Here is a 14,350-nt window from a genome sequence, read left to right on the forward strand (position 1 = left end):
ATTGTTGGGCTGAACTAGATGAAATCAAAATTTGGTGCAAATATATTTAGACAAAATTTTTTGTTGTTGTTAGCTTAATTTTCCTGTAGGACAGAAGCATAACAGTTATTGTTTTTTAATATTCCTCTCAACAATAGAGACAATAAAACTTCCTGATTTTTGAAAAGCAGCAGATAATAAACAATGGATTGCAGGTCTGAGAGTTGGGATGCCTATGATCTAGCTGTAGTTTTGTTGTTTATTCACTTTGCAATTATGGAAAAATATGTTGCATGCTTTTTACCTGAGTTTCATCGTCTCTTAAAAAATAGAGGTGGTTATGTTTACTTTTATAAACTTAAGTGGACATTCCCAAGAACTCAAAAACTTTGGCTATTCTGGGTGATTTAGACCTTTGCTTTCACAAGCATGAATACAGTATGTGTTATTACACCTGGTTTGTACCCTTTAATGGGGGCCCATATGGGGAAAGAGATGTTCTTAAAAATCACTATCAAACTCCTAATTCCAAAAGTTAATATTGTGTAAGGAAAAAATGCCAGGAAGTGAATATATATGGAGCTTTATTTCCTAAGTGCATTTAACCTTGATTTTTAAAATTGAATCAGTGTATTCACCCTTCAATGAAAGTGTTATTGTTTTCCCCAGAAAGAATCACATAGTTGCTGTGAAGTTCAAAAAGTCCAAATTTTTTGCTGTATTTATTACAAACTAGCATGAGTAAAACTACTTCAAATAAATGAGATAATTGCCCATGTCAGGCTCTTTCATTGTTGACAGGACTGTCATTGGTAAGTCAATAACACACTTGGCAGATACCATGATCACAGAGTACTGTCTTTTATATACACACTGCCTTGACTTAATCTCTATTTTAATGAGCATGATAAACATGGCAAGAGATAGGGTTATAAATCTAACCCAAACAATTTATTTATTTATCCATTACATTTAAACTTCTGCTTTGACAAGTCAGAGAAATAAAGTAATATTACTTCACTCTTGAAAGGTTTTTTACTTAACTAATAAATAAGTTGAGTGACTGTTGATTAGTCTTTTTGCTTCTTTTTTCTTCTATTAGTCAACTTTTGAGTATTTAATGCTTATTGTTTACCAGGTAATAAGAGACAAGAAAAGGGAAAGAAATTCAGACATTTATATTACTTGTTTATCTTCTTAGTGAAAGAACCATTTGTGGCTAAAATCAGGAAAAAAGTTATTTGTAGATTTTATTTAGGTTTTTTACATTTTTCATTAAAAAGTTATATTAACATACTAAAATAATAAACCAAAACTCGACACTCTCCATAATTTTCTCCATATATAATCGTTGTATTAGCAGTTTGTCTTCCAAATTCTTTTCTATGTGTTTTTCCACATGATATTTACACATCTACTACTTTAGCTGATTTATAGAGAATTATGCTATGCATGTGGCACTTTACAACTTGCATTTTAACTTACTGTATCTTTGAGATCTTCAGTACAAGAGTATCTTCATTTTGGCAACTGCATATTATTCCACAGTACAAGTTTTTATAGCTTTTATTTCCATTCCCCTCTTTTTTTTTTTTTTAAGTCAGGGTCTTGCTCTGTCACCCACCCTGGAGTGCAATGGTGTGATCACAGCTGACTGTAGCCTTGACCCCCCACAGGCTCAAGTGATCCTCCTGCCTCAGCCTCCTGACTATCTGGGACTACAGGCATGCACCACTACATCTGAACAATTGTTAAAATTTTTTGGAAATGTGGGGTCTCTCTTTGTCATCCAGGCTGGTCTTGAACTCCTTGGCTCGAGTGATCCTCCTGCCTTGGCCTCCCAAAGTGCTGGGATTACAGGCATGAGCTACCATGCCTGATCCTGTGCTCCTCTTAATAGATATTTAAGTCATTTTTAATTTTTTGATCTCACAAAACAGTCTTTCAATAAATAATTCCATTTTTTCCAGCACATGGGCATATATGTACGACATACTTAGAAGCAGAGTTGTTGAGAGGAAGAGTATGTGTGCTTGAAATTTTACCAAAATACCTTCAAATAAAACCTGCCAGTTTACGCTCCACTACCAGTGTACAAGAAGAATACATGTTTTCCCTTACTCTCACCAATAATTGATATTATCATTCTTTTAAAGTTTTGCCAGTCTAATATGCAAAAATATATTTTTTAAAATAGTTTGATTTCAACACTTTATAATGTTTATTGCCCATTTATTCTCTGTAGTGATGGTTTACAGGATTGTTTATATTGTTTAATTTATAGTTTTGTTTATATTTTAGAAATGATTTTATATACAACCATACATGCATTTCTGTATTCGTCGGCTTATCCTGATGCTATTTTTTCTATTCTATATGCTGTAAGTATTTTTCTCCAGTCTGTTGCTTGATATTGAACTTTTTAATGTTATTTTTGTTGTTGCTGTTCAACAGCAATCTCCACAGAGATCTTAAAGGTTTTTCATTAAAATTGAGAAAGTTTATTACTCTTGCTTTAAAGATGGTATGGATTTTTTTTTTTTTTTGAGACAGAGTCTTGCTCTATTGCCCAGGCTGGAGTGCAGTGGTGCGATCTCAGCTCACTGCAACCTCTGGCTCCCTGGTTCAAACGATTCTCATGTCTCAGTTTCCCAAATGGCTGGGATTACAGGCATGTTCCACCAGGCCTGGCTAAGACTGCGGCTTTTAGCATACGCATTTCATCATGTTTTTTTCTCTTTTTTTTCAGATTTTTTTTTTTAGAGTGAGGGTCTTACTGGCTGAAGTGAAGTGGTATGATCATAGCTTACTGTAACCCTGAACTCCTGCACTCAAGTGGCACTCCCACCTTAGCCTCCCAGGTAGCAATGTGCATACCACCTTGCCCAATTAACAAGTGCATACCACAATGCCCAATTAATATTTTTTATGTGGTGGTGCACTCCGGTAATCCCAGCTATTCAGGAGGCTGATGCAGGAGAATCGCTTAAATCTGGTAGACGGAGGTTGCACTGAGCTGAGATCGTGCCACTGCACTCCAGCCTGGGCGACAGCAAGACTCCTTCTCAAAAAAAAAAAAAAAAAAACTATATATATATATATATATATATATATATATATATATATATGTATGTGTTTGTTGTTTTTTTTTGTAGAAATGGGATCTCACTATTTTGCCCAGGCCGGGTTTGAACTCCTGGGTTCAGGTGGACCTCAGGCTTCAGCCTCCCAAAGTACTGGGATTACTAAGGTGAGCCAACACACCTGGCCTCAGTATGTTTTCTCCAATGTAGTCATAATGAAGGAAATATCGAATATTAGTTGGTGTGTTTAACCTCAAGTATAAACCTGAATAATTTGTGTAGACCATCATACAAGGGCTACAGCTGCACACCAAACCTGCTCTCTGAATTGTTAACCAACAAGCTTCTATATCTGCATTTTTTTTTTAGTTTGATCATACTGATTTTAAATGTCAAACAATTCATAGACAGAAAATGATTTTAACTCTTATTGTTTAATAAAACAATATATTTTAGATGGAAAAATGATTAATTCATATAAACTTATTTTTTCCTTCAGTTTTGTCAAAGCAACAGGCTTCACAAGTCCCGGTTAGGAAGCGTCATGCAAATTCTTTACTTGAAGAAACCAAACAGGGTAATTTTGAAAGAGAAATGCATTGAAGAACTGTGCAATAAAGAAGCACCCAGGGAGGTCTTTGAAAATGACCCTGAAACGGTAAGCATTTATGGAAACTATCAAGTTCACACATCTAGACATACAACTACATACTGAACATTTCCAGCCCATACTCCCTTCTGTTCCATCTTAAAGTCAATAATTTTGTGTATCACCTTCCACACGTAACCACTTCCATTTCAGGAGGAACTACCTTCAAAGGAAAGTGGGCTTGTTAGACAGGCACGATCACCAGTAACAGCTTGTCCTGACTAAACTATAGTTCAGTTACACCTCATTATCAGCAAATAGTATTGACCTCATGGTTGGTAAATATTTTCTTCTAACCAGAATTTAATAGTGTTAGGGGTAGGGGGGAGGAAGTACCTTAAAGGAAAATGGGCTTGTTAGGCAGACATGATCACCAATAACAGCTTGTTCTGACTAAACTATAGTTCAGTTATATTTCGTTATCAGCAAATAGATAGTATTGACCTCATGGTTTGCAAATATTTTCTTCTTACTAGAATTTGATAGCATTAGAGGGAGGGGAGAGGATGTCTGAAGTATTAACGTGTGTGTGTGTGTGTGTGTGTGCATGCCAGTTTGGATTGTTATCACAATGCTTCATTAAATTTCTCCATTGGCATTCTTTTTAATTTTTATTTTTTGAAACAAAGTCTCTTTCTGTTGCCCAGGATAGAGTTCAGTGGTGCAATCTCTGCTCACTGCAGCCTCCCCCTCCTGGGTTCAAGAGATTCTCATGCCTCAGTCACCTGAGCAGGTGGAATTAGAGCCACTATTCCTGGCTAATTTTTGTATTTTTAGTAGAGACGGGGTTTTGCCATGTTGGCCAGGCAAGTCTCAAACTCCTGGGCTTAAGCAATCCACCTGCCTCGGCCTCCCAAAGTGCTGAGATTACAGGCATGAGCCACTACACCCGGCCTACTGTTACTTTAAATGAAAGATTTTAAGTCACAATTGTAGGTATCATCTAATATTGAAATTTAAAATAAATTATAAATAGACCTCAAAGTAGAGAGAACAGTGTAATAAATTTCAGTATACAAACTCCCCCACCCCTTTAGTAATGGTCAACACTCTGCCATTCTTGTTTTACCTATTTTTTACCCCACCCATTTTAATTTTTGTTTTGGTATTCTGGAATATTGTAAGGCATGCCTGTCTGCCCAAGATACCATATTAGTACATCACTTATTAATATTGAGAATGTATTTCTAGCATAGTAGATATATTCTATCAGCTTAGCCTCTAAGCAGCAAAAGCCCAGTGTGGGAGAAGACCTAGATGCAGAGAAGGAGAGATAATGAGGAAGGAAAACTCATTTGTGCACTTCCTCCATTCCACTAATTCTAACATTGGTCTCATTGACAGAATAGAAAAAAGTGACAGAAAGAGCAAGACACAAAGAGGAGATATGAAAAAACAAAGTTAGTTTTGTTGTTTTTTTTTTTTTAGACAGGGTCTTGCTCTGTCGCCCAGGCTAGAGTGCAGTGGCATGATCATGGTTCACTGCAGCCCTGACCCCCCAGCTCAGGCAATCCTCCCATCTCAGCCTCCTATGTCTCTGAGACTACAGGTGTGCAGCCCCACACCTGGCTAATTTTGGTATTTTTTGTAGAGAGGGGGTTTTGCCATGTTGCCCAGGCTCGGCTCAAGCAATCTGCCCACCTTAGTATCCCAAAGTGCTAGGATTACACGTGTGACCACAGTGACCCCCCTGCCCCACCCACACCAAACATTTGTTACGAGTATCATGATCACAGGTGTGATCATTTTCAACCCTAGCCAATCACTCCCTGTCCACATCCCTAATACCGCAGTCCACATTTCCAGTCCCCACAGTACCACTTATGCATCCACATCTCTAATACATTCCTTTGATGGTCACAACATCACTTTGAATCCCATTTCTTGTGTAGGTTTATATGTGAGAGGAGGTAAGAATGAGGCCTTTGACTCAGTTCTGGATGAGCTTATGTTCTGTACTTAGTAAATGGTAACATTGAATATGTCTTTGTGCAGAAATTCTGGTTTCTCATGGGGTATTCTTGTGCTGTTAATGGTACACATTAAATATATTATGGCTCAAGAATGCTTTCATAGACCAGCCTGAGAACTTTACTATCAGAAATGTTTAACATTTTTCTCCCTTTAAGAAAGCACATTCTTTACTCCAAATGACTGATCTACAGACAAACTTTTGGTACACAACCAATTTATAAGTAATGTATTACATGTACATAAGATGTACAAGAGAAATGTCTACTTTAATTCACTTCAAAGTATGTCACTGTTAGCTGGGCACCTTGGCTCACACCTATAATCCTAGCACTTTAGGAGGCCAAGGCAGTAGGATCACTTGAGCCCAGGAGTTTGAGGCCTAGGCAACATAGTGAGACCCCATCTCTACAAAAAAATTATTAACAACAACAAAAAATCAGCTGTGCATGGTGGCCTGTACCTGTAGTTCCAGCTACTTGGGGGGGCTGAGATGAGAGGATTACTTGAGCCCAGGAGGTTGAGGCTGCAGTGAGTCATGGTCATGCCACTGCACTCTAGCATGGTTGACACAAAGAAACCTCATCTCAAAAAAAAAAAAAAATAGAGTATGTTACTGTGATTCAACATTGAATCTGGTGTGGGTGACCATTACGACATAAAATGTGTCAAATGGTTATCTAATCATTATGGAAAAATTAAAGGATGTACAAAAAAGGGCATGTATGATTATATTTACCATCTTAAATAGAGCTTGTTTTCAGATTAGAAACTTTTGAAACATGATTAATTGATCAATATTTCTTTAAGCCTAAGTATCTCATTGGTTTGATTTTATTGTTTTCTCGGTATATTTTACTATATAAAAATTATAATGTGAAAATGATGGTTATATGTAATTTATTCGCATCTTTAATATAAAAACATTATAAAATTAAGTTTTAACTCTACAATGAAATTTAGGTTTTCTAAGATTTATGTTTTCTTTTTCTTCTTTCTAGGATTATTTTTATCCAAAATACTTAGGTAAGCTCAAAACATCCCAATTATATAATCTTAGAAACGGAAGGCAACTTAGATATGTTCCTGTCTAACTCTCCACCTATCTATTCCATCCAGTGTAATTTCATTATCCTTGGGAGTGAGGTTTCATTTTATATGCAATTTTGCTGTCTTTATATTTAAGACATGTTGAGAGATTTGGAACGGTTCTTTAATTACCATGTGGCATTTTAAATTTTAGTGATTTTCTTTCTCATGTCTTTCTCATGAAGCTCTTGGGCTGATGCTCAGTTATACTGAGGTGCTAGACATAGTCTATGAGCATATGTGTTTTCATGGGTTAACTTCTTTTCTTTTTTGAGACAGGACCCTGCTGTGTCAGCCAGGCTGGAGTGCGGTGGCCTGCTTTTGGCTCACTGCAACTTCCGCTTCCCTGGGTTCAAGTGATTCTCGTGCCTCAGCCTCCCGAGTAGCTGGGATTACAGGCATGTGCCACCACACCCAGCTAATTTTTGTATTTTTAGTAGAGAGGGGGTTTCGCCATATTGGCCAGGGTAGTCTTGAACTCCTGGCCTCAAGTGTCCACCCTCCTCAGCCTCCCAAAATGCTAGGATTACAGGCATGACCCACCCTGCTCAGCCTTAGCTGGTGTATTTTAAAAGGGCAGTGGGATATGGATCTACATCCATGAAAAAGATGTTTACTTTTGTAAAGTTACATGTTACTCCTCACTTTTCAAAACAAAACCCAAGAATTTGTACTATTAAAGTGTAGAAAAGATAGTATATCAAGACTATTTCAGCTTTCTAATTTTGGATAAAAATGTAAATATTTTATAATAAAAATAGACAATATTTGGCTGTTAAATGTTATGTGTGCATTAAAAAATACAGTGTTAACTCTTGCTTCTTATGGCCATGTAATTAGGCTGCATTTTTGCATGCACACTACTGTAGAGGATACATTCCTTTGATCAGAGTACCTTTGGATAAAGATAAATACCATGTTAATACAGCATTATGTGTTCTGGGGAAGTTCCTTAGATAAAGTATTTTTCTTCTATCCTCGTATCTCTCTTAACTTCTGCTTTTCTGGCCCCACCCAACTCTTTCTTCTCTTTGCCTATCTCATTTGGCAACATAGTAAAAAAAACCAAAGTATAAAATAAAACAAACTAAAACAGAAACACAAGATGTGGGCTCCAGCCTCAGACCTAAAAATTTTTAGCTGTGTCAGGTTAAACAAGTTGTTTAGCTTTCCAGGTTCTGTAGTTTTAAGTGTGCACTGTAACTATATTTTCTAACTTCAGAGCTTTTAAGTCACCAAATAAGTCAACGTACATAAATAACTTACTGTGTCAAAATCTTCTTCAAATGTGTTCCTGTTTAATCAACTCATCATGCGAAACAAAAAATATACTTTTTATTAGGATTTTTTTTAATTTAAATTTCATATTTTGGAAATTATTTGTATATAGGCATGTGTGGTGAATTCCACTGTTAAAAACAATTTTTAAAAATGTCCTGCCTAAGTTACACTTTTTTTGTTATTTGATGTGTATATTCTATAGGCCAAGAGCTCTAATTTGAAAAGCAAAACAAAACTATCCTTTCCCTGGTAAATCTAACAGTGGTTTTACTAACTACAACAGCTCATACAGGAAGGTCCCTGTAGTGAGAAAAGGTCACCAAAGAAATTAAAGAATTGTAACCCATATATTTGGGGCAATATTTAGACTTTGTTTTCAGGGGCTAATAAAGCACTTCAATTGGCCTACATATTCCATGTACTATCTTGAAAACATGTGATTTGGAAATAAGTACTCTGGGGTTCATTATAGTTTTTAAATTGTGTTCTTCTCTTTTGTAAGAAGTAGAATAAGTAACTACCATTTCCATAGGCCTAGTATCACCTAATAGAGTGGGTGTTTCTATTAAAGAGAGAGAAAATTTCTGGGAAGAATGGTGAACTCTGAGCCTAAATACAAACATTAGAAATCATTTTTTGATGTGAGCTGGCAAAAAATAAAATAAGGAAAAAACCTGAAAAATAAAAAATAAAGAAATTATATTTAGTTTCTAAAATAAGTTGTTGAATTACCTCAGAATGCTGACTCCCTCCCTTCAAATCTTCTCTAAAGAAACAGTAAGATTCCAAGCACTAATAATAACAAAATAAAATGACAACGAGAAGAAGTTTAAGAAATGCCTGGGTAGGCAAAAAGCTGGCCTGACCTGCTGGTATGTGTGGTGGGGGATTGGGGTCTAACTGACAAGGCAGTAGTGATAGAACAGATTGGACAATTTAAAAAATGACCTGAACTTTCCAATTGAGAAAACAAACACAAAAAAATACAATAGAGCAAACCCCGGGTAACAAGAAGTTTTAAAATACCAAAAACAGACATAGAAATAAGTGAAATAGAAAAACAAAAGTGAGCATTAACAAAAGCGCATTCTCATTCTTCGAAAAGGTTAGTAAGTGAGACTGACATCTGGCAAGAACAATCAAGGAAAAACAAAAAGGAGAAAGAGGAAATGCCAATACATAGAGTACAAGAAAGAAAGGGAAAATATTCTAAACTCAACACAGATTAAAAATACTATCACAAAATATTACAAACAGCTGAATCAAATACTTTTGGAAACCTAAATAAAATGGATGTGTTCCTAGAAAAACATAAAATATCTGTAATTTCACAGGAAGCGATAGAGAACTTAGTTATACAAACAAGTATTAAACAAGTTAAAACCACAGCCGAAGCCCCTCTTCTTCCTATTTCTCCCGAAACCCAGATCTAGATGGTTTTACAAATGAACTCTTCCAAATTTTAAGAAATTGTTAATGTTTCCCATATTAAGATATTGTCCTTAAAAAATGAGCTTAGTCTAAGAGGCTTGTGTAATCTTGACTCCAAAATCAAATAAAGAGAACATTTAGTAAACTCATTTTAAAATTTAAGTGAGGGAATAAAAGAAAAGAAAAATAGCATTCCTTTTGATTTCTGAATTAATTCTAAATAAAATGATATTCAGTCCAATCTTAAGTGTGTTAAAAATAATATCATGATCAAGTAGAATTATTCCAAAAATTTAAAGATGATTTAACATCAGGAAATCAGCTGGGTGCAGTGGCTTATGCCTGTAATCCCAGCCACTCAAGAGGCTGAAGTGGGAGGATCACTTGAGGCCAGGAGTTTGACACCAGCCTGGGTAACATAGTAAGACCCCACCCCTGAAAGTATATTATTACCTCAGTTCATACAGAAAAAGCAATTGATAGAGATCACTACTTAGTTATGATAAAAGCTTTTGTCAAACTAAGAATGTAAGAAAGGGTTCTGAGGTTGATAAAGGTTAAATATAGAATAACCATATAATTAATCTTCCAAATTTTCACACTTCAGTTCAGGATTAATAATGCACAAGGTAATGTCAGCTATAACAAGAATAAGATAGGGTTGTTTTGAACAAATTGGCATGAGAAAGGAGGGAGTGAGGGAGAGAGGTGGAGGGATGGAAAGAGAAAGAGAGAGAAAAGAAAAAAGAAAAAGAAAGTGAGCAAAATCTGCAGTAAACATTATACCTAATGGATAAAATTTAGATATAGTTTATTTATGATTGAGAGCAAAAAGAAAAGTACTGGAGGTTACATTCAATGCAATAAGGAAAGAAAAATAGTGATTTCATAGATCATAAGCTGTAATATATTCCTGTCATTACTTTTAATTGATATAATACTGGAAAAAATAGAATCCATAGACAAAATATAAGAATACATAGAAGATTCACATAATTCTATGGCTCTCCTATAAAAATCCATAGTAGTTCTTTATGCAAGCAACAGTCTAGTAGAAATTAAGAAGATGATGCCATTCGCAATAGCAGCAAATCCCATAAAATATCTAGAAATATCTTAAGAACACATAAAAACCCTGTGGAGAATATGTTAATACTCATATTGAAGACATAGAAAATGAATTAAAACCATGGAAAGATATTTCATGATGTTGAATTGAGTGATGCTATAAAGTGATTAAATTGATTTTATTTTATCTTATTATATTTTATATTTTTAGAGATGGGGTCTCACTATGTTGCCCACGCTGGTCTCAAACTTCTGGGCTCAAGCAATCCTCCTGCCAGGCTTCCCAAAGTGCTGGGATTATAGATGTGAGCTACTGTGTGTGGCTATCCTCAAACTTATATGTTCAGAGCAATCTTGTTTAAAAAAATATTTTTGAGAAACTCAGTAAACTCATTTTAAAATTTAAGTGAGGGACTAAAAATCCACACATGTCTAAAATACAAAAGAGAGAAATACCTTATCAAATACTAATAATACAAAGCTATAGAAATAAAACTACATGGTATTTTCAGAACATGAAACTGAACAGAAAGTTCAGAGAAAAGACTCATATATCTATGACAACCTAATATTTGATAAAGATGATACTGTAAGTCACTGTGGATTATTTAAAGATGGTATTGCGAAGAGTGGCCAGCTATTAGCAGACAAATAAATGTGGGGTTTTTTTTTATTTTTTTCTTTTTTTTTTTCTTCTTTTATTTTTTATTATTATACTTTAGGTTTTAGGGTACATGTGCACAATGTGCAGGTTTCTTACATATGTATCCATGTGCCATGTTGATTTGCTGCACCCATTAACTCGTCATTTAGCATTAGGTATATCTCCTAATGCTGTACCTCCCGCCTCCCCCCACCCCACAACAGTCCCCGGAGTGTGATGTTCCCCTTCCTGTGTCCATGAGTTCTCATTGTTCAATTCCCACCTATGAGTGAGAACATGCGGTGTTTGGTTTTTTGTCCTTGCAATAGTTTACTGAGAACGATGTTTTCCAGTTTCATCCATGTCCCTACAAGGGACATGAACTCATCATTTTTTATGGCTGCATAGTATTCCATGGTATATATGTGCCACATTTTCTTAATCCAGTCTATCGTTGTTGGACATTTGGGTTGGTTCCAACTCTAAAGACTTAAATGTTAGACCTAAAACCATTAAAATCCTACAAGAAAACCTAGGCAATACCATTCAGGACATAGGCGTGGGCAAGGACTTCATGTCTAAAACACCAAAAGCAATGGCAATAAATGTGGGTTTTTAATTACCACCAAGTGTAAAGGTGAATTCTAGATGGAATAAAGACAAAAATGTTAAAATAAAACTATGAAATTATAGAAACAATATGGGAGAATATCTTTGTGACTGATGGCATGGGGGAAAATTTTAAATTCACAAACTGTAAGGTGAAATAATAAATTGGATTATAACAAAATTAAGAATTTATCTTACAAGAGAGACATGAATAGTAAGATTAAGAGACAAACGACAGATTTGTCTGTCTCTGTCAAATAAATATCAAAATATAAATATCAAGAGATGATATTTATAAATGTTTAATTTTTTTCAAATCTGCAGGAAAAGCAAATAAGGATCAATAGAAAAATGGTAAAAAAAATAGGGAAAATTTTCAAAGAAGAAAACTTTCAGATTTGGAAAATGACATGAAAATATGCTCCATCTCCTTAGAAATCAGAAAAACAATGAGATATTACTTTATTGCCTATTAGTCTGCCAAAAATTAGAAAGCAAGGATGTAGAAATCCTTATACTCCACTGGTGAGAATGCACCTCTGCAGAGCCATTAAGTACATTCCTATTTAATGATCACACAATTCCACCGCTGGATATCTATTGCAAAGAAATTGTTATGCAGGTACTAAGAAGACATACATGAGGATGTACTTTCCACCTTCTTGTAGAGGTAGAAAGTTGGAGGTAATTTGAGCATCTTATCATGGGTAGAGAGAATTATAAAGTGGTGGTTGCATACTGTGGTGTAACGCTTAGTGGTTAGTAGCAAGGAATTATATGTAGCAGCATGGATTGATCATAAAAATCAAGTTCTGAGAAAAAAATATTGGAGGGTGTGATATATAACACAAAACCGTTTACACACATGAAAAAAATGGACATGAAATTGTAAATATATATTTTCAAGAACACTTACAAATTTTCAAAATACACAAAACCACTGGGCATGATGTCTCATGCCTGTAATTCCAACACTTTGGAAGGCTGAGGAGGATGGATCACTTCAGGTTAGGAGTTCGAGACCAGCCTGAAGAGCATGGTGAAACCCCGTCTCTAGTAAAAATATAAAGATTAGCCAGGAAGGAAGGAGTGGTGGCGAGGCCTGTAATCCCAGCTACTGGGGAGGCTGAGGGATGAGAATCACTTGAACCCAGGAGGTGGAGTTTGCAGTGAGCCAAGATCGTGCCACTGCACTCCAGCCTGGGCAACAGAGACTCTGTCTTGGAGAAAAAAACAAAGAAACAAAAAACAAAACAAAGCAAAGAAACAAACAAACAAACAAACAAAAAAAACCACAGAACCCATTAGAATGACTGCCTAAAGGGTGAATGAAAGTGGAAATGGAGGAAATAGAGATAGAAAGGAATATGTATGTATTTTTTGAAAGAAAGTGATGGGCCTTTCAAAGACCAGCGATCATAATATACTGTCAAAGGGGTGGGGTATGAATAACTCAGCCTTGTGCTCCTCCAGTCAAAACAAGCAAACATTCAGCCTTTTATGTGATGCCTCTTCTGTGACTTAAAGACAGAGGAGTACAAAGTAGTTTCTTGGAGAAATAAAATATTTACCTGACTCTTGATCCATTATAATTCCAATACAACCTTTGTCTAGGAGTCAGTGGCTGTTTTAATTATTTTTTAGAATTGACAAATCAAGATAGCTAGGATAATGGTGCCTACAGAAAGTGGCAAATGAAAACCAGTTCAATTGTTAATAAAACTAATGGTGAAAAATACAAGCAAAGGTACATGTAAGCAAGATCTTTTCCTAAGAGGCTATGCCTGACCACCAGAAACTCTCTTGAAAGGGTCTGTTTCTTAGCCTTTCTTTCATATGCTCCTAATTTCTGTTTTTAATCCCTTTTCTTGTGGAAGCTTCTGCATCAGTTTACAGAAGCAGAGACAATCTCCCTCCACCTTTCACCTTCCTGTTTACCCTCCTCAATTTTTACTATTCCTGTTGTGTGGTAAGAAAGAGAAGTGGGAATATGAGGGTTCTGTATTGCACTGCTTTGGAGTAGCAAAGCAAATGGCTCTTCACACTGTAATTCTGAATGCACTTTTCCATGAAAGTATTATCATGAATATTAATGTAGGCTTCTATATAACGTGCCTTATGTGTTTAAGCTAATGTAGTCTGGCCTGGGGTGTTAAACCCATATGAAACACTTCAGTTGGGTCTCCAGCCTCAGAGCTTTCAAATTTTGGCTGGTATTCACTGTAAAATTTGCCAGAGATGCAAAATGAAGCTTCTCAAAAACTATTCTAATGAAGTCTTCACACAAGAATAAATGAAGTCTGAGAGTAGAATGATTCAAGAGGAAGGACACATGAACCAAAGATAAGACTATTCGAAACCTAAAACTACTTAGGTTTTACTGGGGCTGAGTTTGGCTCCCTTCCCCCTCTATCTCTTGTACCCTTTTGCCTTACTACCTTCTGTCACGGGATGATGCAGTAAGAAGGCCCTTACCAGATGATTAGCACCTTAATATTGGACTTCCCAGCCTCCAGAACTGTAAAAAATATATTTTCTTTATAAATT

At 35.7% G+C, this 14,350-nt stretch overlaps 1 pseudogene; it reads left to right on the top strand.

Annotated features, from left to right (window-relative positions):
- Positions 1-408: 408 nt before the first annotated feature.
- Positions 409-14,350, top strand: part of LOC115832181 — a 40,091-nt pseudogene continuing 26,149 nt past the window's right edge.

Source organism: Nomascus leucogenys, chromosome 21 (genome assembly GCF_006542625.1).
Source record: "Nomascus leucogenys isolate Asia chromosome 21, Asia_NLE_v1, whole genome shotgun sequence".
NCBI classification, from domain to species: domain Eukaryota; kingdom Metazoa; phylum Chordata; class Mammalia; order Primates; family Hylobatidae; genus Nomascus; species Nomascus leucogenys.